Below are 23193 nucleotides of genomic sequence, written 5' to 3' on the forward strand. Positions count from 1 at the left end.
TTTTACTTACTGTGGAAATTATCTCCAACTTATTAATTGATGGGCTTAATTAGATTTCTAATGAATGGTTCATAAGACATAACACTTCATGAAGGTTTTGCAAATGGGGTTGCAAGCTTTGGGTTTAACCATGGAGGAAACTCTGTAGTTAAGTGCACTTAGGCTAGAGTAGTACTAGGGTGGGTGACCTCCCAAAAAGTCTCGGTGCTTCACCCCTGTTAGCATCACCTAGATCCAATGAGTGCTAAGTGTTCCATTTATTCTCATGATAGATGGATTTATATTGAATCACTAATCATGAAATATGGGTCAATGAGTTTGACTCAAAATGACACAGTTAAATCCTAATAGCAATATCACAATTTGACTTACTATGGAAATTATCTCTTGCTTATCAATTGATGAACTTAAGTGGATTTCTAATGAATGGTTCGTAAGGCACGATTCTTGGTGAAGATTTTGTAGACAGGGTTGCAATATTTTGGTTTAACCATGGAGGAAACTCCATAGTTAAGTGCACTCATGCTAGAGTTGTACTAGGATGGGTGACCTCCCAGGAAGTCCTGGTGCTTCACCCCTATGAGCATCACCTAGATCCAATGAGTTTTAAGTGTTCCATTTATTCTCATGAGAGAAAGATGATCAGTTTGAAAAGTAAATGAATTAGGTAATGAAGGCCAAAAGAAGTCAATGGTAGTAGAATCCCTAGGCCTAGAAGTATGATATTAACTATGATTAATCATCTTCACTTCATCATCATAAACAAATTCAAAAATTTATGAATAGGTGAAGCAACAAAATGCATGGTATTTTACCATGGCAAAACAAACTTAACTTGAAATTAATCAAAAGTAGGAACAAAAACAAAGGTAATATTGACAATTTTTTCACAAAGTTCAACTAGTAAACCAATAGAACCAAATGATGGATAAATAAAACCATTACAAATTTGAATCCACACATATGATGTATGATAAAAATCATCTTGCAAACCTTTCATAAAAATATTTTCTTTGGTAATCACATTAATTAAGGAGGTAGAATCAACAAGACAACCATAAATGGGTATCTCTACAATATTAGAATAAATATAAAGGGGACCATCAGGAGCTTCAATAGTCTCAGAATAATCAAAGGTAATTGAAACTTCTCAAGGTTGTTTTTTCTTAGGTTGTTGTCAAGTTTTAGGTTGAGGTTTCAATTTAGGCTTAGGTTTTAGTTGAGGTAGAGCTAAAACTTGAGATTGGAGGAGAGGTTGAGACTGAGGTGTAGATACAGATTGAGCCACATGCTCCACCTGATTAATAACATAATCAAGATCATCCATCTTTAAATCACACACAATATCCATAGAAGATGGTTGGGAAATAGTATCAGTATCATGTGTAGGTAAAGGATTTGTATAGATTTGGAAATTTTGATTAGGAGGAGAAACATATTTATTCCCATTACCATCAAAACTATCAACAGATAAAACATTCAAATCAATTAAGTCCTTAAACTTATGTTTTAAAGAGTAAAATTTCTCAGTATCATGATAATTTTGACGATGATATTGACAAAAATATTTATAGTGAAAAGATTTAGATGCTATCATAGTAGGTAAAAGAGGTTGAATAGGAACTAAACTAATTATATTAGCAATTTAAAAGTTATTTGTAATAGAATGTGAAGATTTAGAAAGAGGAGTAAATGTACGATTAAATCAAAAAGTAGTCGATGCAGAAGTGGCATTATGAGATGCAACAACTTGATCAACAACTGCATTTTCTTGTTTATTTATCTTGGTATAGTTGTTAAATTTTTGAAATTTATTTGAATTAGGAGTAGTATCACTTTTATCTATAGGAAGAGGACCCATTGGAGTGGTGCTCTCAAATTGACTCACTTATAATTGATAATGATGAAGCACTACACAAAGTGGTTGAAAAGAAGTAAATGTAGTAAGTATAATCTTACCTTTAATATCCTATTGCAAATTTAAAATAAAGATACGTTGAATATCAATAGTAGGAACAAGATCTATTAAATCTAAGCATGTAAATGCTTAAATATAACAATAAATTCATTCAATTTTTTTTTTTGAATTTTTTTTTAATAATGTGTCAAATTAGTCAAAGACACTTGTGGGCCAATGTTGTTTTGAAATTGTTAAAAAAAATATCTAGAAAGTTGAGGAAATGAATTAATAGATTAAGGAGTCAAGGAAGAAAACCATTGTAATGCCTTGTCACAAATTTTTTGAGCAAACAACTTAGCTAAAATCCTATGATCATGAGCATAATCACTAGAAAGGATTTGAAATGTTTTAACATGATGAATGGGGTCTCCCTTACCATTATAATTCTCAAGATGAGGCATATCAACTTGCTGAGGAATGAGAGTATGAATGGTATCTTAAGATAAATTTCTTCGCATGTCACAAGTAGTAATACTAAACTTGTTTTGAGTCAAGGTTGCAAGTTCTTATTGTAAAGATGACACAGTTTGAGCCAAAATTTCAATTGTTGAATCATTAGAAGAAATAGGATAACTAATAACATTAGAGACACTAGTATTGGAATAAGTAAAAGGGACATTATGATAAGAAGGTTGTGATATAGGAAGAGACATAGGAGAAACACCCATAGGAATAGAGAGAACCATTGTAGTCACCAAGGAAGGAGTATAGGTAGGAATATTAGGTTTAAAGAAACATAAGAAGGTTCTACACTAGCGACAGGAGGAATCAACCCTAAATCTTGAGCTTCTTGAGATAAAGGTTTAACAATAGAATGCACAAGGTGAGTAATACTATGCAAAAGATTAACACCTTCAACACTATCACGAAGAATTTTCTTAAGAGCCTCTATAGTTTGAATATAATCTTGATTGTGGTTTTCTTTAATAAGCCAATAAGCCATTTTATAAAGTTTAGTTGAAAGTTTTTGGACTTATTCATGAGGAACTCTTAAAACATCATCCTCATCATGAGATGACTTAGAAGATTTTTTCTCCATAAGGGGATTAGAATCTAGAAGAATCAAAGTCTCACCAGAATCCTAAGGAAAGGAGAAGAAGACTTGGGCTCATACGTACACAAGTCTATGACTACGTCTAGCCTTGAGATTAGAAGTAGGACTAGAAGTAATAAAGCTCATAAATCAATGAAATACAAATGAACTAAGCTAATAAAATATAAAGAATAAATATTTTTGTATTTTGAAAGAGATGTTACAATTTTTTTGTATTGTTGAATTAAATTGCAAGAGTATAAACTAAATCTAATCTTAATGCAAGAAAGGACCTAACAAAGATGAAATAAAATTTAACATCAAAAAACATAATAGGGCATCTAATTCCACAAAAATAAAAGATGGTAAGCATGTCTGGTTCACCAAAATGAATAGAAAGAAAATATGACCTATCCTCAACTTGAATTCCCAAAAGGAATGATCCAAATTGATTAAGCATAAGAAAGTGATCAATGCACGAATGGATCAAGTAATAGAGAATAAAAAGAAAGGAGGTCTTATGGTCTTGCTATTTGAAAAGTATGTGCTTAAATCTTGAATAGATAAAATAAAAATACTTACCTTAAAGTAGGATAAATATGGAAAATTTTGATTTTTTGTGTCTATATACAATTTCGGGGATCATTGCAAACTATTTCGAACTAGAAATGTTAAGATAGAGAAAACTTAGAAAAATTTTGTCTGTTTTAAGGGAGGTCAACCTTGACCCAAATAGAGGGGCACAATCTTACCTCAAGATAGAATTGCACCCCGAAAAGTGAACCTTGACCTACACTACTCTGACAAAATTTATGTTCATAGATCTTAGTGTAAGTTCGATGAAAAGGGTATCCAAATCTTCTCTTTAATTCATTGTTCCATATCTTTACTTGCAAGAAAAATCATTTGTTTTTTTGAATGGGGAGAATTCCTTGGTCAAACCCCAGTTTGGAATCAACCTTGAAATATAATTGAAATTGTAATATACACAAATAAAGTAAATGAAATAATTCACCTTCCTTATATTGAAATCCTTGTGGAGGATTTGAATCATTGAATCCAAAAGTATGAATGTAGGAATATATGTAGCATGTCTCAAATTAGTGGAATTAGATTTTAAACACCAATCTTGAATGTATCTTTTCGTAGAAAAAGGCTTGGATGAATAGGATGGAGAAATCTACAAGAAGAGGGCTCCATAAAGATTGAATCATTCAATAGCTAACAATAGTCCTCTGTGATGAATTAGATCTTGAATGCTTGAAATATTCAATGCTAGTAGATCTTCACTTCATATTAGGTAGATTCTCTCATGTAAATTAGATAATCACTTTTTTCATAGATAGTAGATAGATTGTAGATGTCAAAATGAGGGAAGAAGGCTTCCTTATATAAAGATCTAGGGCACAAACTCATACACAAGGCCAACATGGGAGCATTAAATCTCAATTAAGCTTAACCCCTAGAATTGGACCTAGATTAAATTTAATTTGAGAGTCTACCATTCCAAAACCCGAAATAGTTGACCTAGAAGTGGGGAAAAGAAACTTTTTGAAGCCCAATGTTGAAAAACTCCTAGAAATTGAAAAATGGACCTGGGGTCAAGGGTGAGGTTGACCCTACCCTAGGTCTAGGTCAAGGTTGTCCTTAAACTAGGCTAGTGTCGAGGTCTACCTTGATCTAAAAGGTCATCCTTGATCCAGGAAGTCAACATCCTCAGTTTCATAAAGTTGTGAGAAATGGGTTGGAAATAGAGAGAGAGAGAGAGAGAGAGAGAGAGAGAGAGAGAGAGAGAGAGAGAGAGAGAGAGAGAGAGAGAGAGAGAGAGAGAGAGAGAGAGAGAGAGAGAAGTAAACCAGAGGGAAATAACCAGATCCATGCAAAGATCTATTCAAGGTGCTTGACATTACTTGAGACCACTTACTCAGAGAGCTAAACACTCTTAACATGGAAATTCTTCCATTTTAAGATGATACATTCTGTAAAAGGTTTTGGCTCAATCAAAAGTTGTTTTTACTTAATCAAAACATCTTCTAGGAGTAGCATTCTACTTGGAAGTGAGCATACAACACCATTAATATCTTTCTCACCTGTGTGTCTAGTAGTATTGTCTTGTATACATGCAATTGTTTACCTTTTTTTTTACCAATGCAATATGAAATAGATCATTTTATTGTTCCATTGAGAATTTTTAGCTTCAACTCTATTTCTTGATGTCTTTTAGTCAGTGAAACCTAGAGTTTCAAGATCATTGTTAACTTCTTGTGCATAATTGCTTCACAAAATAGTTTTCTTGATAGTTAGGATTAACAAGTAAAATCTCTATTGATCTCAAGATTGCAAAAAAGTGATCTTTGTCTAGGAAGATACTTATTTATGGATTCATCATAAAATTTGATGTTACCTTTCAAATGGTAACCTTTTTTTTCATCTACCTTTGTCCTTGTGCAATACATATTTTTTGAATGATTAATCACATAGTTATATTTTGAAGACAACATGTCTTCCACTTTTGGGTGTGGTTCAACTACTACCATTTGAGTCACTCTAATATGACTTATATATTTTCCATTGAGGGACTAGTGAAAGACTCATATTTCTTGCATGGCCCCTATTAATCTCTTATTTGCATAACTTGATTGGGAGAAATCACCATTCACTATTGAACTTATTCATTCTCCAATCCTTACTCTAATGTTATCTAATTTTTTCTTGATCCAAACCTTCGTGAAGTCCTTGTCAACTTACAAGATATCAATGGCTTTCCCCTTTCCTTTATCATCATAGTTGTGATGTTTGGGTATCTACTCTTAAACCAAGAGTATTTGACTTTATGACCCACTTTATAACATTCATATCGTGACTTTCATATTTTGTTCCATGGTCTTTCTATCTTTGTTGTTTTATCCACCACTTGCATTTTTGGGAAATGTGTATATCATTCCTTAGGAAAAATTAACCTATCTTCAATTTAGAGGAGATGATTGGTGTGATCTAGTACTTAATCAAAATTTTCTCTCATTATGACCATAAATGTTTCTGTAGTGACAATATTTCTCTCTACTTTCTTAATTTTCAATATCTCTCTATTCATTTGTTTTGTGTCCACACCGATAATAATTGTAACATATTTTTTTGTTTGCATTGACCTTACCAGTAGATGTATGTCTATTCCAAGACTTATCTAACTCATCTCGTATTTTTTTATATAAAAGACGTGTTTTTTTGGTAACATATCTCTATTATCTTTCGCTTTTGTATTTCTTTTCTTTTTGGTCTTTTAGTTGTTTCTCTTTGAGGAATCTCCTCTCTTGGATGTATGGATTCCTTGGAATCCTAGACTAGATGCTTTAGATGCTTTTATTTGAGTGTCCCTTGTGATTTCTTCATTTGAGTCTCTGCCTTGTCCTAAAAATTCTATCATACTCTTCTTTTACTACTTCTAGTTCACCCATTAGTTGACCAATTTTGTCTTCCATTTTTATGGCTTCTTCTGTAAAAGTACTTAATTGTTTAGTCTCTTCATGATCATACTCTTGTACTATGTTCTTTTACTTTTTTATATACCTATGCTCATTGATCATGAGAGCTATTTCATGTTCCTTTTCTTTTTCCAAATCTTTAAGCTCATTGTCTACCTTCTTGAGCAAGCTTTAGTTATTTGTCATTTTTTTCTCTTGCTCAGATGGATTTTCCTTTCTCATCCATAGCCTCTCTTAATCTTACCACAAAGTATTCTTATTATTTCTTAAACACTTTTACTCTTTTCTTTATCTTGTCACTCTCAACCACAAGTTTAGATATAATTTCTTCTAATTCTTTAGAAAAACTTTGTTCTTCTAGCTTCTCTATCAAATATTGACTTTCTCCTACCTTGTTCATCACTTTCTTTCACTTGGATAGATATTCTCTCAATCTATATTTTAACTCTTCGATTGTATCTAAATCTTCTCAAGTTGTCTCTTGAGTGATGTCATTGGATCTTCTCCTAAGTGATTAGACTTGTCACTACCAAGGTTTGGGATCTAATACCAATTGTTGATCCCAAAAACTACTACAAGGGGAGGTGAATTAGTACCTATACTTTTATTTGGCTTACTAGTTAGTCTAGTGATCCTTGTGTTGGAAAATGAAGATGGGGTAACTGAGAGGGGAGGCGTGAATCAGTTACCACAAAAACAAATTCAACAGTCCCAAAGATGCCTTAAACTTAGTTGCTGCTGCTACTCGGTAAACACATAAATTACTGCTTAAAACTTGATAGATGTTTAGTTAATTTATTAAGCATTTAATGAAATAAGTGACCATGCAAAACAAAGTAATCATGAACACAGTAGACACCAGATTTACGTGGAAACCCAATATGGGAAAAACCACCAGCAACTAGTCACCAATTTTCACTCTTCTGAAGTGAGCCCTGTTAGGAGCCAACCCTGTTAAAGGTTACAAAACACACTGTTAGGTGTGACCTTGTTAGAGGATTTAATCACCCTGTTAGGAGTGGCCTTGTAAGAGGTCTTTAGAACAATTCAACTGAATTGCCACCCTGTTAAAAGATTTATGGAATGGCTGTTAAACCAACTCTGTTAGGAGATTTTGGAATCACTGTTACAATGGTTAGAAAGCAACACTGAATGATCTGAAAATACATGCAACTTATCTTGCTGAATATAGATCTCAGTTTAGCTCCACAAGATCCTTACTGATTAAATATATCTTTGTAGCTCCAAGATTTCCCTCTGCTCAACTTTGCTTAGGCACACACAAGTCTCTTCCTTGCACTTCCTTGCACTATCCGTATACACTCTCTATTCCACACTTTTTCGCACCTTGAGCACCTCTTTATATACTATACATAATACCAGGTCGGCCCAACCAACTTGACAAAATATATTCCAAAGTCGGCTTGAACTGACAATCAAAAAAAAATTCTTCACTGGCCGACGCTGCTCGGTCAATACAGAACAAAAAAATTGCTTCCTGTGTTAACCGGCAAAACTCGGTAAAAACTACAATTACCGAGGAATTCGGTAAACCTGCCACTTCCTTTGGAAACCGACTAGACTCGGTAAAAGCTATCTTCGACTATTGAGTGAGCTCGGTGAAAACTAAGCTTTCCTTAGCTTAGCGTGCAAACTCGGTTAACACTAACTCACCGTGTGACATACAGGAACGCTCGGTATACACTGCAAAAGGCTTTACTGACCAACTGAGCTCGGTAGACTTTGTAAACTATTTTCCTAACCGACAGAAATCGGTAGACTTTGTCTGATAACTGCTATGGCATTTGTGTAACATCAAAGACAATACAAAATTACTTAATTATATCCAACAATCTCCCTCTTTGGCATTGATGGAAACACAACATGTCATAGCAGAAATGAAATTTGAAAGCAAGTCTACAGCAACACAACACAATTAACAATTCTCCCTCTAAGATAGAGAACTCTCCCTCTTATAGTAATCTCCCTCTGTGAAGGAATTACATAATCAAATTTCGGAAAGATATGACAGTAAAACTCTCCCTCTTTGACAACACATGCCAAAGACAATCCAATTTCAATGAATTTCATTGTACCTTTAGTACTGATTCATATGCAATATTTCCTTGATTTGCTGCATCAACTGATTGATTGTTCAATTTTGTAAGAGCTGATGCATCACTAAAACTTATTTTTAGTGAACTTTAGATAGGGGAATGACTCCTAACTTACCTCTGAGATACAAAAATGCATCCTTAGGTAAAGGCTTTGTGAATATGTCAACAATCTGTTCCTTTGTATGGACATATTCCAATCGGATTTCCTTGTCCTGCACCAATTCTCTGACAAAGTGATACTTGATTGCAATGTGCTTAGTCTTAGAATGCATTACTGAATTCTTAGATATGTTGATTGCACTTGTATCATCACAAAACATGACAACTGGTTCCTTGATTTCCATCTTCATGCCTTGTAGCAATTGCTTGAGCCAAACAATATTAGAACAGTTTACTGCTGCAGCAACATACTCTGCCTCTGCTGTTGATTGAGATGTACAATTTTGCTTTTTGCTTGTCCAAAAAACCAACCTCTTTCCAAGAAAGAATGCACCTCCACTTGTGCTTTTTCTGTCGTCAAGGTTTCCTGCCCAATCAGCATCAGTAAACACTTTTAAGTCTAGGTTTCCTCCAAATTTATACCATAATCCATAATCTTCAGTTCCTTTCAGATATCTCATTATCCTCTTGATTGCCATCATGTGATTTTCTCTTGGTTTGGCTGAAAATCTTGCCACAATTCCAACTGCAAGAGCAATATCTGGCCTAGTATGAACTACATATTGCAACTTTCCAATCATAGATCTGTACAATGTCTGATCTATTTCCTTTGAATCATCTTCTTTGGTAAGTTTTAGTCCAGTACACATGGGAGTTCCAACTGGTTTACAGTCTTCCATACCAAACTTTTTCAATATCTCTTTGATGTATTTTGCTTGAGTGATGTAGATGCCATTCTTGTTCTGCTGAATTTGAAGTCCAACAAAGAATTTGATTTCACTGAACATTGACATTTCAAATTCCTTGCTCATTTGTTCTGAAAATTCTTTGCAAAGATCATCATTCCCTGTGAAAACAGTATCATCTACAAATATTTCTGCCAGGACAATCTTATTTTCTGGTCCTTCCTTGATATACAAACTATTGTTATCATTATTTCTTTGAAATCCAATTTGAATAAGATAGCTATGCAATCTTTCATACCATGCTCTAGGGGCTTGTTTCAGACCATACAGTGCCTTGTGCAATTTGCAAACCATGTTCTTTTTATCTGGATCTATAAAACCTTCAGGTTGTTCAATGTAGACCTCTTCATCCAGTATACCATTTAGAAATGCTGACTTGACATCCATCTGATAAACTTTAAATCCTTTGTAAGAAGCATATGCTAATAAGGTTATAACACCTTCCAATCTAGCAACGGGAGCAAAAGTTTCTCCATAATCTATGCCTTCCTCTTGAGAATATCCTTTGCACACTAATCTAGCTTTGTTTCTTGATACTTTACCATTTTCATCCAACTTATTTCTGAAAACCCACTTTGTACCGATTACATTTTTGTCTTTAGGCCTGGGTAGAAGAGTCCATGTCTTGTTTTTCTCTGTCTGCTCTATTTCTTCATTCATTGCTTCAATTCAATTATCATTTTCTAATGCATCTTTGATAGTTCTAGGTTCAAAATCAGCAAGTAAACAAGTACCTTTCAACTTACTTCTTGTGATGGTTCCTTCAGATTTATTTCCAATGATCTGATCTGCTGAATGATGTCTCCTGCCATACTTGGCTAGAATAGGTTCTTTTCCTTTTGGATGAATCTTGTCGTTATCTTCTTGCATTTCACCTTCATGCTCGGTTTGGTCTGGCTAGGTATTAACTGGCTCGGTATGCACATGCTCGGTTACCTCTGGCTCGGTAATCTCTAACTCAGTATTCTCTGACTCAGTAGACGTTGGCTCGGTAGATGTTGGCTCGGTAGATGTTTCCTGTAACTCGGTTAGTGATGACTCGGTAGAAGAAGGTTTCTGATTCTCAGATGCAATTGATATTATATCCGGTTCACTGAAGACGAATCTTTTGTAATCTTCTGGTTCTCTTCTGCTTTCTTCTTCAGCCTTTTCTGCAAACTCATCAACTTTCACATGTATACTTACTATGACTTTGTGAGTAGATAAGTTCAAGCATCTATATGCTTTACTCTTGCATGAGTATCCAAGAAATATACCTTCATCACCTTTTACATCAAATTTACCTTTTCTAGATTCTTTCAAGATATAACATTTGCTTCCAAATACTTTCAGATAACTTACATTGGGTTTATAGCCATACCATAATTCATAGGGAGTTTTGAATGAGTCTTTTTTCAACTGTACTCAGTTTAAGGTATGAACTGCTGTACTTATAGCCTCCTTCCAGTATTTGATAGCAACATTTTTTTCTATCATCAAGGTTCTTGCACAATCCATGATGGATCTGTTCCTTCTTTCAGCTATGCCATTTTGTTCAGGAGTACCTGGTGCTGAAACCTGTCTTTTGATTCCTTTTTCAATACAAAAGTTATTGAATTCATGTGAAATAAATTCACCACCTCTGTCTGACCTTAGGAATTTCAATCTTTTCCTTGTTTCTTTTTCTACTCTTGCCAAATACCATTTGAATTTTTCAAATGCTTCTGATTTGTTCCTTAGGTACATGACGGTCATCATTCTTGAATAATCATCAACAAAAAGAATAAAATATTTTTCACCAGTATAGCTTTCAGTTCCAATAGGTCCACATAAGTCAGTATGCACAATTTCTAATAAATCTTCAGACTGATAATTTTTGCTTTTGAAACTAGACTTACCCATCTTTCCAATTTGAAAATTCTTGCATAAACCGACCTCTGGTTTCTTTAAATCAGGAATGCCTCTCACTTTCTTGAATTTTCTTATCTTTACCAAATTGTCAAAAATCACATGACATAACCTTTTATGCCATAACCAACTCTCTTCTACTTGAGCAATAAAACATGAATGTTCATCAAGTTCAAGATAGAACAAGTTACCTTTAGTTTGAGTACCAGATCCAATCAGCTTTCCTTTACCGTTCAGCAGTCTTGCTTTGCCTTGGATGAATTCTACTTTGAGTCCATTGTTGAGTAACTGTGCCACACTCAAAAAATTGTGCTTTAGGCCTTCTACCCAATAAGCATTATCACATACAAGTTCCTGGGTTAGAGTGATTCTTCCTTTTCCTTTGATGCAACAAGGTTCATTCTTTCCAAATCTTACACTGCCACCATCATACTCTTCAAATTGATCAAACTTTGTTTTATCTCCAGTCATATGATGTGAGCAGCCACTATCAATGATCCATGTATCATTCTTACTTATGTGAGAGATGAGTGCCATTTCTTCATTGTCAGATTCATCTTTTACAGCAATGTAAACAATCTCATCCTCTTCTTCATCATTAGAATCATTAGAATCTTTAGCCATAAAACATGATTTCTTACTTTTATCCTTAAATGATTTGAGATATTTCTTACTATTCCATTTATTATCTTTCTTTTCATCTTTATCTTTCTTGTTTGGACACCTTGCAGCAATATGACCGACTTCTTCACATGAAAAGCAGATTAGGGGCACTTTACCTTTGTATTTACCTCTTCCTCTTGAATATTTCCTTGCAAGTAGAGCTTCAATTACTTCAAGGTCACCGTCAGAACTCTGATCTGATTGATCTTCACTCTCTAACTGAGATTCCTTCTTCTTCTTGCCTTTGTCCTTGAGTGAAAGCTTGGCTTCAAATGTAGACTCAATGTTCTTTGTAGCTGGAACATAATTATCAAAATTGTCTAGTTCAAATGCTGTCAATCTTCCAACTATGGCCTCTAGGTTTATCTTGTGATTGGCCTCACACCTTCTTTCTTGAATGGCTGATACCCTAATGGCATAAACTGGAAGTAGAGTTCTAAAAACTTGACTTATGACTGTCTATTCACTGATACTTCCTCCAGAAGCTTTGATAGCACCGACACATGCTTTAATTCTTTCAACATATTTGGCAATGTTTTCATCTTCTTTCATTTTCATCTGATCAAACTGTCCTCTTAGACTTTCAGCTTTGGCTCTTCTGACATTGTCATCTCCACCATAGATCTCTTTCAGTCTTTCCCACATTTCATAGGCAGTAGTGTAGTCCTTGACATCATCAAACTCTTCATAACTCAAGGCAGATGCAATATCAATCATCATATTGTTATGAGTCTTCTTTATAGCAATGCCATTGACTGATAATGTACCTGATGGTTCTACATATTTCTCATCAAGATATTTCAGACCAGTGTCACCAATGGAAGCTAGATGAAGTCTCATTAATCCCTGCCATGCTGAGAAGTTGTTTCGGTTAAGCCTTGGGATTTTCCTCTTGTAAGACATCTTGATCTTTGGCTTAGATCTTTGAAATCTCCTCCTGCAAGCACCAAAAGCTCTGATACCAATTGTTGGAAAATGAAGATGGGGTAACTGAGAGGGGAGGGGTGAATTAGTTACCACAAAAACAAATTCTACAGTCCCAAAGATGCCTTAAACTTAGTTGCTGCTGCTACTCGGTAAACACATAAATTACTGCTTAAAACTTGATAGATGTTTAGTTAATTTATTAAGCATTTACTGAAATAAGCGACAATGCAAAAGAAAGTAATCATGAACACAGTAGACACCAGATTTACGTGGAAACCCAATATGGGAAAAACCACCAGCAACTAGTCACCAATTTTCACTCTTCTGAAGTGAGCCCTGTTAGGAGCCAACCCTGTTAAAGGTTACAAAACACACTGTTAGGTGTGACCCTGTTAGAGGATTTAATCACCCTGTTAGGAGTGGCCTTGTAAGAGGTCTTTAGAACAATTCAACTGAATTGCCACCCTGTTAAAGGATTTATGGAATGGCTATTAAACCAACTCTGTTAGGAGATTTTGGAATCACTGTTACAATGGTTAGAAAGCAACAATGAATGATCTGAAAATACATGCAACTTATCTTGCTGAATACAGATCTCAGTTTAGCTCCACAAGATCCTTACTGATTAAATATATCTTTGCAGCTCCAATATTTCCCTCTGCTCAACTCTACTTAGGCACACACAAGTCTCTTCCTTGCACTTCCTTGCACTATCCGTATACACTCTCTATTCCACACTTTTCCGCAGCTTGAGCACCTCTTTATATACTATACATAATACCAGGTCGGCCCAACCAACTTGACAAAACATATTCCAAAGTCGGCTTGAACTAACAATCAAAACAAAATTCTTCACTGGCCGACGCTGCTCGGTCAATACAGAACAAAAAAATTGCTTCCTGTGTTAACCGGCAGAACTCGGTAAAAACTACAATTACCGGAGAATTTGGTAAACCTGCCACTTCCTTTGGAAATTGACTAGACTCGGTAAAAGATGTCTTCGACTACCGAGTGAGCTCGGTAAAAACTAAGCTTTCCTTAGCTTACCGTGCGAACTCGGTTAACACTAACTCACCGTGTGACATACAGGAATGCTCGCTATACACTGCGAAAGGCTTTACTGACCGACTGAGCTCGGTAGACTCTGTAAACTATTTTTCTGACCGACAGAACTCGGTAGACTTTGTCTGATAACTGATATGGAATTTGTGTAACATCAAAGACAATACAAAATTACTTAATTGTATCCAACACCTTGTTACCCTCTTGGTTACTAACTCTTTTAGTAACAAACAGATAATGAAAGCTAAGTAGTAAAACCATATAATTTTTAGTGTAAATATTTAATAATTATTTACATTTTACTTAAGTTTGCTTAGGTTAAATGCATTATTTTATTATTTATTAGTTAGAAATATGCGTACTCATATGAGTTGTCTTGTTGACAACACATTATTTAGCATCTCATTTTAGGATATGGTTTCTACAACATTGGAGTTTGCATAATCAACTGAGTAGTCATGTAGACAACATAGTTGTTTACACTCTAATTAAGCACATGGTGTCTACACAATTTTTTTATGTGACACACCTATGTAAGCTTATCCTCTCATTATTCCACAAATATCTATGCTCAATGGAGGATAATCTACTCTTGGTGGAGATGTGCTTAGTTGTGAGGCTTATCATTTCACTAACTCCTAGTCATTCTAGAGGCCTTTATATATAGGCACTTATAGTGTGTATGTACATGAGAAAATCATCAATTATCTATCATTGAATAATCTGATACCCAAAGAATTAGCTATTCATTCTCATAGTGTTATGATCATACATTATTTGGGCCATATTGTGCTAGTCTTGTGCTTCTTGATCTTGGCATTATAGTGCCTTAGGAAAATTCTTACATGGCATTAGAACTATACCAAATTCTTACAATAATATTCCACATTAAAGCATACATTAATGATCCATATATTTATACATGAAGATTGATGCAGGAGCATCCTAGGTTGACATGTTATCCTACTCATTTGTGTTCGTTCTAATAGTCATTGCTAAGTTGTAGCAATAGCCAAGATTATCCAGACATTGTTTGACATAATGCCCCGCCAAGGGATCCAAAAGAACTAACCTAAAGTTTTACTAAGTTTGGAAATTTTTTTTTTTAAAGATAACATATAACAACAATTATCTTCCCAAGAGTTATGGAGGTCTTAAAATTAGGAAACTTAGACATCTTAATAAGTCTCTACTAGCTAAGCAGATCTGATGCATCTTTAACAGTATGGTGGAATGGTATTCTAAAGAAAAGAAACCTAGCTAATTCTAAAGCCAATTGGAAAGTGGGAAATGGAGAAAATATCCTCTTCTGGCATGATAACTGGTTGTTTTAGGGTTCTCTCATTAACAATTCTATGTTTGACAACTGGGAAAATATTTATATCTGGCAATTTGATTTGAAAGTTAGAGACTATAGAATAGACCAAGGATGGAGAGACTTGTCTCTCATGTCGAATGATCTCAAGCCAGTAATGGTGATGTTGAATTCAATGATCTTGAACAATAAGAGGGATGAATTAATATGGGAGTATAATTCTAATGGTTTCTACTCAGTGATTAGGGTATATAATTCCCTTTGGAGCTTGAAAGAGAAACCTCCTTGGGCTGAGGCTTTGTTGTCTGGCCTTACCCCTAAGATTAATATGTTCTTTTGGCTAGTGTTATTGGATAAAATCCTCACTTTGGATAATTTGGAAAAGAAAGATTGGTATATCCCAAATAGATATACTCTTTTCAAAAATCAATTGGAATTGGTTAATCATATTTTTATCCATTTTCCTTTTTCCATGGAGGTTTGGGATATGTTCACTAAGAATTATGGAGCAAGTTGGTCCAAGCAAGGTAATGTATTGCATTTATTTTGCCAATGGGATAGTATGTATAAAGGTACTAATTTGCATGCTATTAGCTCCTAGACTTTGTGTCACTTCTACTAGGGAGTACGAAACAAGAGAAATAATCAAATTTTTAGAGATTGGGAGGAACCTACTTTTGTGCTTATGGACAAAATGAATAGTAATATGAAGAAAAAATTCCAAGTAAGAAAGTGGGGAGATATTAAAGATGGAGGTAGAAATAAGCAAAAGGAAAAGGATAGGAGAACTAAAAGATAGGAAGTGAATTGGAAACTCCCACATGAGGGTTGGCATAAAGCCAACTTCGATGGAGCAGCTAAAGGGAATCTTGGTCCTTCAAGATGTGGTGGCATAACTAGAAATTGTCATGGTGGAGGAATTTCTCCTCTCTCCTATCCCTTGGGTATCTAGACAAATCATTATGATGAAGCCAGTGTTGCTCTCCACACTGTAAAGTTAGCCCTAGATGTTGGAGTAAAAAAATTATGGTTGGAGGGGGACTCTAATAATATTATTAGATGTATCAAAGGGGCTCTCCATCCTACATGGAATATTGCAAATATTATAGAAGAAATCCATATAACACTAGGAAAGGGAGGCAAATTTGGTGGCTAATTTGTTTGCCAATGAAGCTATAAAGAAATATACGAAGATTACATGGTACACCAACATGAATATTCTGGTAGATTCAAAAGGACTAATTGATCAAGAAAGGATCCAGGGAGGTACGAGAGAAATCCAAAGTTAATTATGGAAATGAATGTAAGTATGGGTGTAAACCAATGCAATTATGGTAATTATGGAAGGAATAGGAGGATGACATTTTTTGTGTCAAATTGACATGCTTTATGGGTTGTATATTTCCTTTACCATTTTTATGGAATTGAAAGACAAAGCGATGACAAACAAAGTGGTTCTATTAAAAGTATACAATGGATTGAGAAAGGGAACTAGAGGAAGGCATTTATGAGGATCAAAAGCATTTAGGCTATAGAGTTGGTGAGTGAGCAAAGCAGGAAAGAACCTATAGGTGAGGTGGACAAATGCAAGCAAAGAACCAAAGTTTGGGAGAAACTTATAAAGGGGGGAATTGCAAATTATATTGCAAGCGTCATGGATATGACCTAGCAATCACCAATCTTATGGTAAATTAATGGAAGGATGGTAGGTTCAAAGTGGATGGGCTGTCATATCAGGTTACTATGGAGGTCATTTCCCAAATCACTGAAATCCTAGATGAGGGATTAAAGTTCTATAGAGACAAAAAGGTATCTGCAAATGTGGTTAAGGACTTTGCCAAGAACATGATAGAAAAAAAGGAACTGGTGAAATGTGAGATCTACTATGAGATGGACTCGATTAAGAAGCTCTGGCGATATGTGCTTAGGGCCATTATTGAGTATATCTCTCGGGATACAAGATTTGATAGGGTTAGAACCCATCATTTAGTGTTGCTTAATAATTTTTGTTATGGAGTTAAGGTTTCCTTTCCATTCTATTTGTACTCTTCCATGAATAAGAGCATTTATGTACATAATAAAAAAATAAAACTAACCCAGCCCTGGATGAGGGTTTAGTTCTCTTGATCTATGAGCATTTTAAGGCTCAATCTAGGAGTAAGTCCTTGCCACATGTAGTCGCTGCTTCTAATGAGATGGGGAACTCTAACTCCTCCTTAAATACAGATGATGTTCAGAGCATAAGCTTGGATGAGGAGGAGGAGTATCTCTCATCTAGTAAGAAGCAAAGGGGTAAGGATAAGGAAATGCCTTCTTCAACTAAAGTTCAATGTAGAAAAAGCCCTAGAGGTCTTGGGCCCAAAAAAATTGGTCAGGGAGAAGAAAAGTATGATGAGGAAGGAGATGACATGGATATTGATGAGGGAAAAAAGGGCGAGGGAGGAGAAGATAGAGAGGTTCCAGTTCATAAACCCAAAAAGAAGTAGAGGAGGAGGACGAAAGTGGAGGAATTACCCTTAGAGGGGAAAACTCATCTCGGCCTAGAGATTTCTGTGCTTCTTCACTTTCCAAGTCCCCATAGGATCTTGAAAAGGAAAAAATAGAGGATAGAAGTGGTGAGGTGGTTATTAAAGATAGACATGTGGCTTGAAAAAATTTCAATCTCAGAACTTGAAAGATGGGAATTACAAGATAAGTCTTGAATCCCCAAATTATTGAAGATAAAGAGGGAAAGATCCAAATGGAGGAACTTATTGATCTAACTCTAGTGGCTATCGCTGATAATGTGAGGGAAGTGGGAATGAACATGCTCAGAAATACTAGAAAGAGCATGATAGATAATTTCAGATCAATTAAATGGTTGTTTCATGAATTGGAGGAGGTTAAAGAAAGAATGGGTCAGCTAGAAAGCTAAGGGAATAAGCTTGAGAAAGGGAATCAAATTGGTCCAGGGGATGGTATCAGGCTCATTGAAACAAGGATAATTTTTTTGGAGAATTACAACCATAACATGGCCAACTAGATGATATTTATCCTGAACTCCCTTAATTAAAACATTGTTTCTCTTGCTAGAAAACTGAAAGCCAGGGGTTAACTAAAATACAAGGAGGATAAGGACAAAGTTGGAGATAGGATGGATGAGGAAACCATAGCAAATACTATCCAACTGGATTGAACTTGTTTGGAGACATAGGAGAAAATGGTTGAAGAGTGTCAAAAAGCATATGAAGTGGTGGAAACAATGAAAGACCTTGAAAGGAAGGAGGAGGAGTAAGAAAAGGAATATCATTTTCCATCTTATGATTTTTTTTGGTTTCTGTACTTTTTTGGTTTGGCTTTGTGCTTGTCTTTCATTTCGACCTTTCTATTGGCCATAGTTATCTTTTTGGGCTATTGTTGTTTATTTCTAGCTCGATGATATGTAACAACTTTGGGTTTCAAGATCCCTATAAAACTTATTGTTCTTATATAAAACAATTATGAAGTAGTGGAAGCAATAGCATACAATCATACATAAGCAAACATAATAGATTACATTCCTTAAGGATTCCAAGATGTTGAGTCACATTTAAATTTAAATAATACTACTTCTCTAATAAATGCCACATCCACATGAAATAAAAATTACAAGTACAAGTTCATTTAAATAATATACATTTGTTCCGAATGCCACTTGACAATAAAATTTAGAATGTTCAATCATCCACTATACATGTCAAAGGGTATGAAAGGCTAAAAGAATATACATTTATAAAAATAGATAACGTCATCCCTTTCGAATCCATGAAATAAAGTACAATACAATAATTGAAACTATCTATCACAAAGACATAATCATTCATCATAAAGATATAACCATCCATCATAATACACAAGATAGAATGAAAGGTAATGCAGACAAGGAGTTCCAACCATGACATCAACGAATGGATCCCAATGGTAAGAGTAAAAATAAAGCACTACCACCTGACCACATGGTAACCCAAAAAGGCCCACTCCCACTGTGCTGAGGAGATAGTCTCAAGTCTCAAACAAGATATCAATCCAAAAGATCAAAAGTAATAGCTAAGTCAAGGAAACCCTAAAAATAATCTAACTCAAAGGTTCCAAGATAAATTGACATCTAGACCCAGAGGCAACAAAGACACAAAAGAAATCTACTATGTAAGTGGTCAATTATCATTGCACAAATCAATGCTAGAGTTACCCTTGCAGTCTAACTTGACCCCAACCCCCCAGTGACTCTATGCGACACTAGTATCCTTTTGTATTGACAAGGCATACTAACAATGCATGGTCGCAACCAAGTTTTCTCTCTATTCCTGTCCTAGTCTTTACTAGTACTCCAGGCATGGCTGAGAACATACAAAAACTCTTATTACATTCACTTTACTCTCATTTAGTGTAGTGATTTCACTTATTAAACAACTTATATTCGGTTACCTTGGTGGCCACTTTGGGCTCCAACATCCATTGCAAGCCACTTCTTGACATTACATATAGATAACCTACACTAAGCTCATAAAAGTATAAATCAAAGAATCACAAATTTCACCTCAGTCCTATACAACTAACTAGAAAGCATCAAAAGATAATTCACGATAACACCTTAGTTCTTTACAAGCAACTAGAAAACATCCCAAAAATATTGATCAAAGACTCAAAAAGGTTAAGTCAAATGTGTCATAACATCCCTCTTGTAATCCCACAAGGACACTGAAAGCAATAACTAATAATATAATCAAACTCATCAAAGAGCATACCAACACATTACCATGGTTGAGTTTAAAAGATCAAAATTGAATTAGCATAATATCACAATCACAGAACTCCCAAGCCTCTGGTAGACATCCTAAAATTGGTCAACACTCTAGTCAACCCAAACCCAAAATATAGACAACATACTGAGAACATAGTAGTTTCATAGTTTTGTTTGATTTTGAAAACACATAGTTGAGTTCACAGTAAGATTTTAGTTTTTGTTTTCAATGTGAGTTTTTGAGTATAAAAGATTACATCTTAATCTTCACAATTTAACCCTTTTCTTATATTTGAATAAAATGTATAATTACCCTTATTTGATTTTAAGTCCATTATTCCAAAATAATCTTGGGTAATTATTTGTTTAAATTATTAAAATAATACTTATTGATTTTCAAGTAAAATAATTTATAATTAAATGAAATTAGTATTAATAATAATAATTAAATAAATTTAGAGCTTTATTGAATAACTTAAATTATTAATTAAAATTAATTAAATTACATTTAATTAAATAAATTAATAATTATATAAAATAACTATATTAATATCTTATGAATTAGTAGTTATTAATAATTAAAAAATCTATTAATAATTTCATTAATGAAAAATTAACTATGTTTAAAAACATTAATAGTTAAATTAATAAATAATAATAAAGTTATTAATAAAATTTATGAATTAGTAATAAAATTAATAATAAAATTTTATAAAAATAAAAATTTAAAACATGCGTATTGTTTTAAAAGTCCACCTACTTTTATGGGTCGTATGACTATCGCATGCCCTGCGGGCTTAGTGTTGTAGCTAGGCTAGCCCTGCTACCGTGGTAGCAGGTGTACCTACTATCCACAGTAGCAGGCCTATCGTGTGAACCATCAATGGCCACCAACAATACACCGTCGTGGTAGTGAATAGATGGTGGAGTTTAGTTTCCTACCCCCCCACCAAAACTTAATTATATATATATATATATATATATATATATATATATATTTCAAAAATAAAAATAAATACAGTTTTTCCCATTCAATTTTTTTTTAATTTATATTTTTTAATAGAATTTCTATCCATACCCTAATAGGGAAAATATGGTAAACCATACAAATTTTCAATATAAAATTTCCATTTCGTTCAAAACCCTTCCTAGTTTAATTTTCAATTGTAACTCTACTGAAAGGAGGTTCTAATGATATTTTAATCTTCATGTATACATAAGAGACCCACATGCATACCAGTAAAACTAAAATATAATATGGAAACATTCATCACAATGAATTTTAGATGAACAATTCACAATCATGAAGAAAATAGGAATATTTAAATAATGTAATTGACTGGGTGATCAAAATATAAGAATCTACCTAGTTCTGGTGCTAGATTCGCAAACACCCAAAAGATTGTAAGAGAATTTTTTTCTCTCAAAAATATTCTCTCTGAATATTAGTTCTCCAAAATTCTCCTTCCTTCAAAACATCCATTTTTTTTTTAATATGAACCCTCAATTGCCGATAAGGATTTTTCTCCTAAAATTAGGGCACTGATTGTGCAATATCTCCTTTAGAACTTGTTGATCAATTTCTTTTATACTCTCATGCATCCTTTTTTGCAATTAAACTATCTTTATTAAATTAATTCGCTTTCTCTTTTTAATTAATTTATTATATTTTAATTTCATGCATAAGTCTTATGCAATCTAATTAAAATAAACTTTATTAAATTATATTTCTCTCCCTTATTAAATCATGAATTTTTTTAATAATAATATATTCACTAATTCAACTAATAATATTATTTAGTGTTTATTATTAAAATAAAACTCTTAAGTAAATTATTATTAAATAAACTAGAAATAAAATGCCCAAAATTAGAACTTTAATACAATCTCTTAAATTTAATTATTTTATTTAATTAATTTCTCAATTAATTAAATATAATTAGATATCAAATTTTCTTTATAAAATTTCCATTAAATTAAATCATTAAATTATCTTTTAATTTAATTTAATTTAATTATAACAAAAAATGATCACATACCCACAAAATAAAAATGACAATTAAACAAAAGAACATAATCAAACTTTAGGGCTATAATAACGAATTCACATCACTTGACGAATTTGGACAGGTAAACTAACTCAGATACTTGCCCTACTTTTTAGGACAAATGGTTTAGAGTTTAGGATTTGGAGTTAAAAGTTATCTCCCCTCTCTTACCATTGAGATATTATGATTGGGTACAGTCACCCTGGCAATTTAGGGAAGTCAATAATTGGTACTTGCAATCTGCATAAAGTCCATGCATGTACATAAATAATATTCTAAACTAAATAGGCAATGGTAGGAAGTGGTCCATCATGTAGATCCTGACTAGCTAGTAACTACAAATTCCTTCCTTAACCACATCAGAAATGTCATAAATAAAGAAAACATACATGCACATGATACACATGCAGTATAGGGTAAGTATCCATAAGAAAAAATATATAATAAACCATCTAACTAATCATCCTTAAGTAATTGAAATCACTATAATACCCATCATCAAGGTATAATTATGCAGACATGAAGTAAATAGTATTAAGTAGTGTTATCGTAAAATCAACCAAGTGTGAAACAATATTTGATAATTTGAAAGATAATGCTTCTAAACATCAAGCATAAACTAGCCTAAAAGAGTTCCATAATAATAACAAAATGTAAGCTAGGGGTAGACACTACATCCATGGTAATTGTTTCAAATGTGGTAAAGAAGGACATAGATCTTATAAATGTAGATATTCTGAAAGTGGGAAAAATAATAGAGATGTTGTGATTCAAGAGGACATTGAGAGTTAACCAAGTGGACTTGAGGGTGGAGAAAATTTGATGGTGAGAAGAACCTTATGTAATAAGGAAAGTGATGAGGAACCTATCCGAAGAAGAAGCCTTTTCAAGACTAGATGTAAGATGGCTAGAAAATGCTACAAGTTGATTATTAATAGTGGAAGTTCAACAAATCTAGCATCAGAAGAGTTGGTTACAAAGTTGCAGTTCTAGAGGCTAAAAAATTCCAAACCCTATCATGTTCCATGGATCAAA

Source organism: Cupressus sempervirens, chromosome 11, assembly GCF_028749045.1.
Source record: "Cupressus sempervirens isolate cs-2001-9-10 chromosome 11, ASM2874904v1, whole genome shotgun sequence".
Classification (NCBI taxonomy): Eukaryota; Viridiplantae; Streptophyta; class Pinopsida; order Cupressales; family Cupressaceae; genus Cupressus; species Cupressus sempervirens.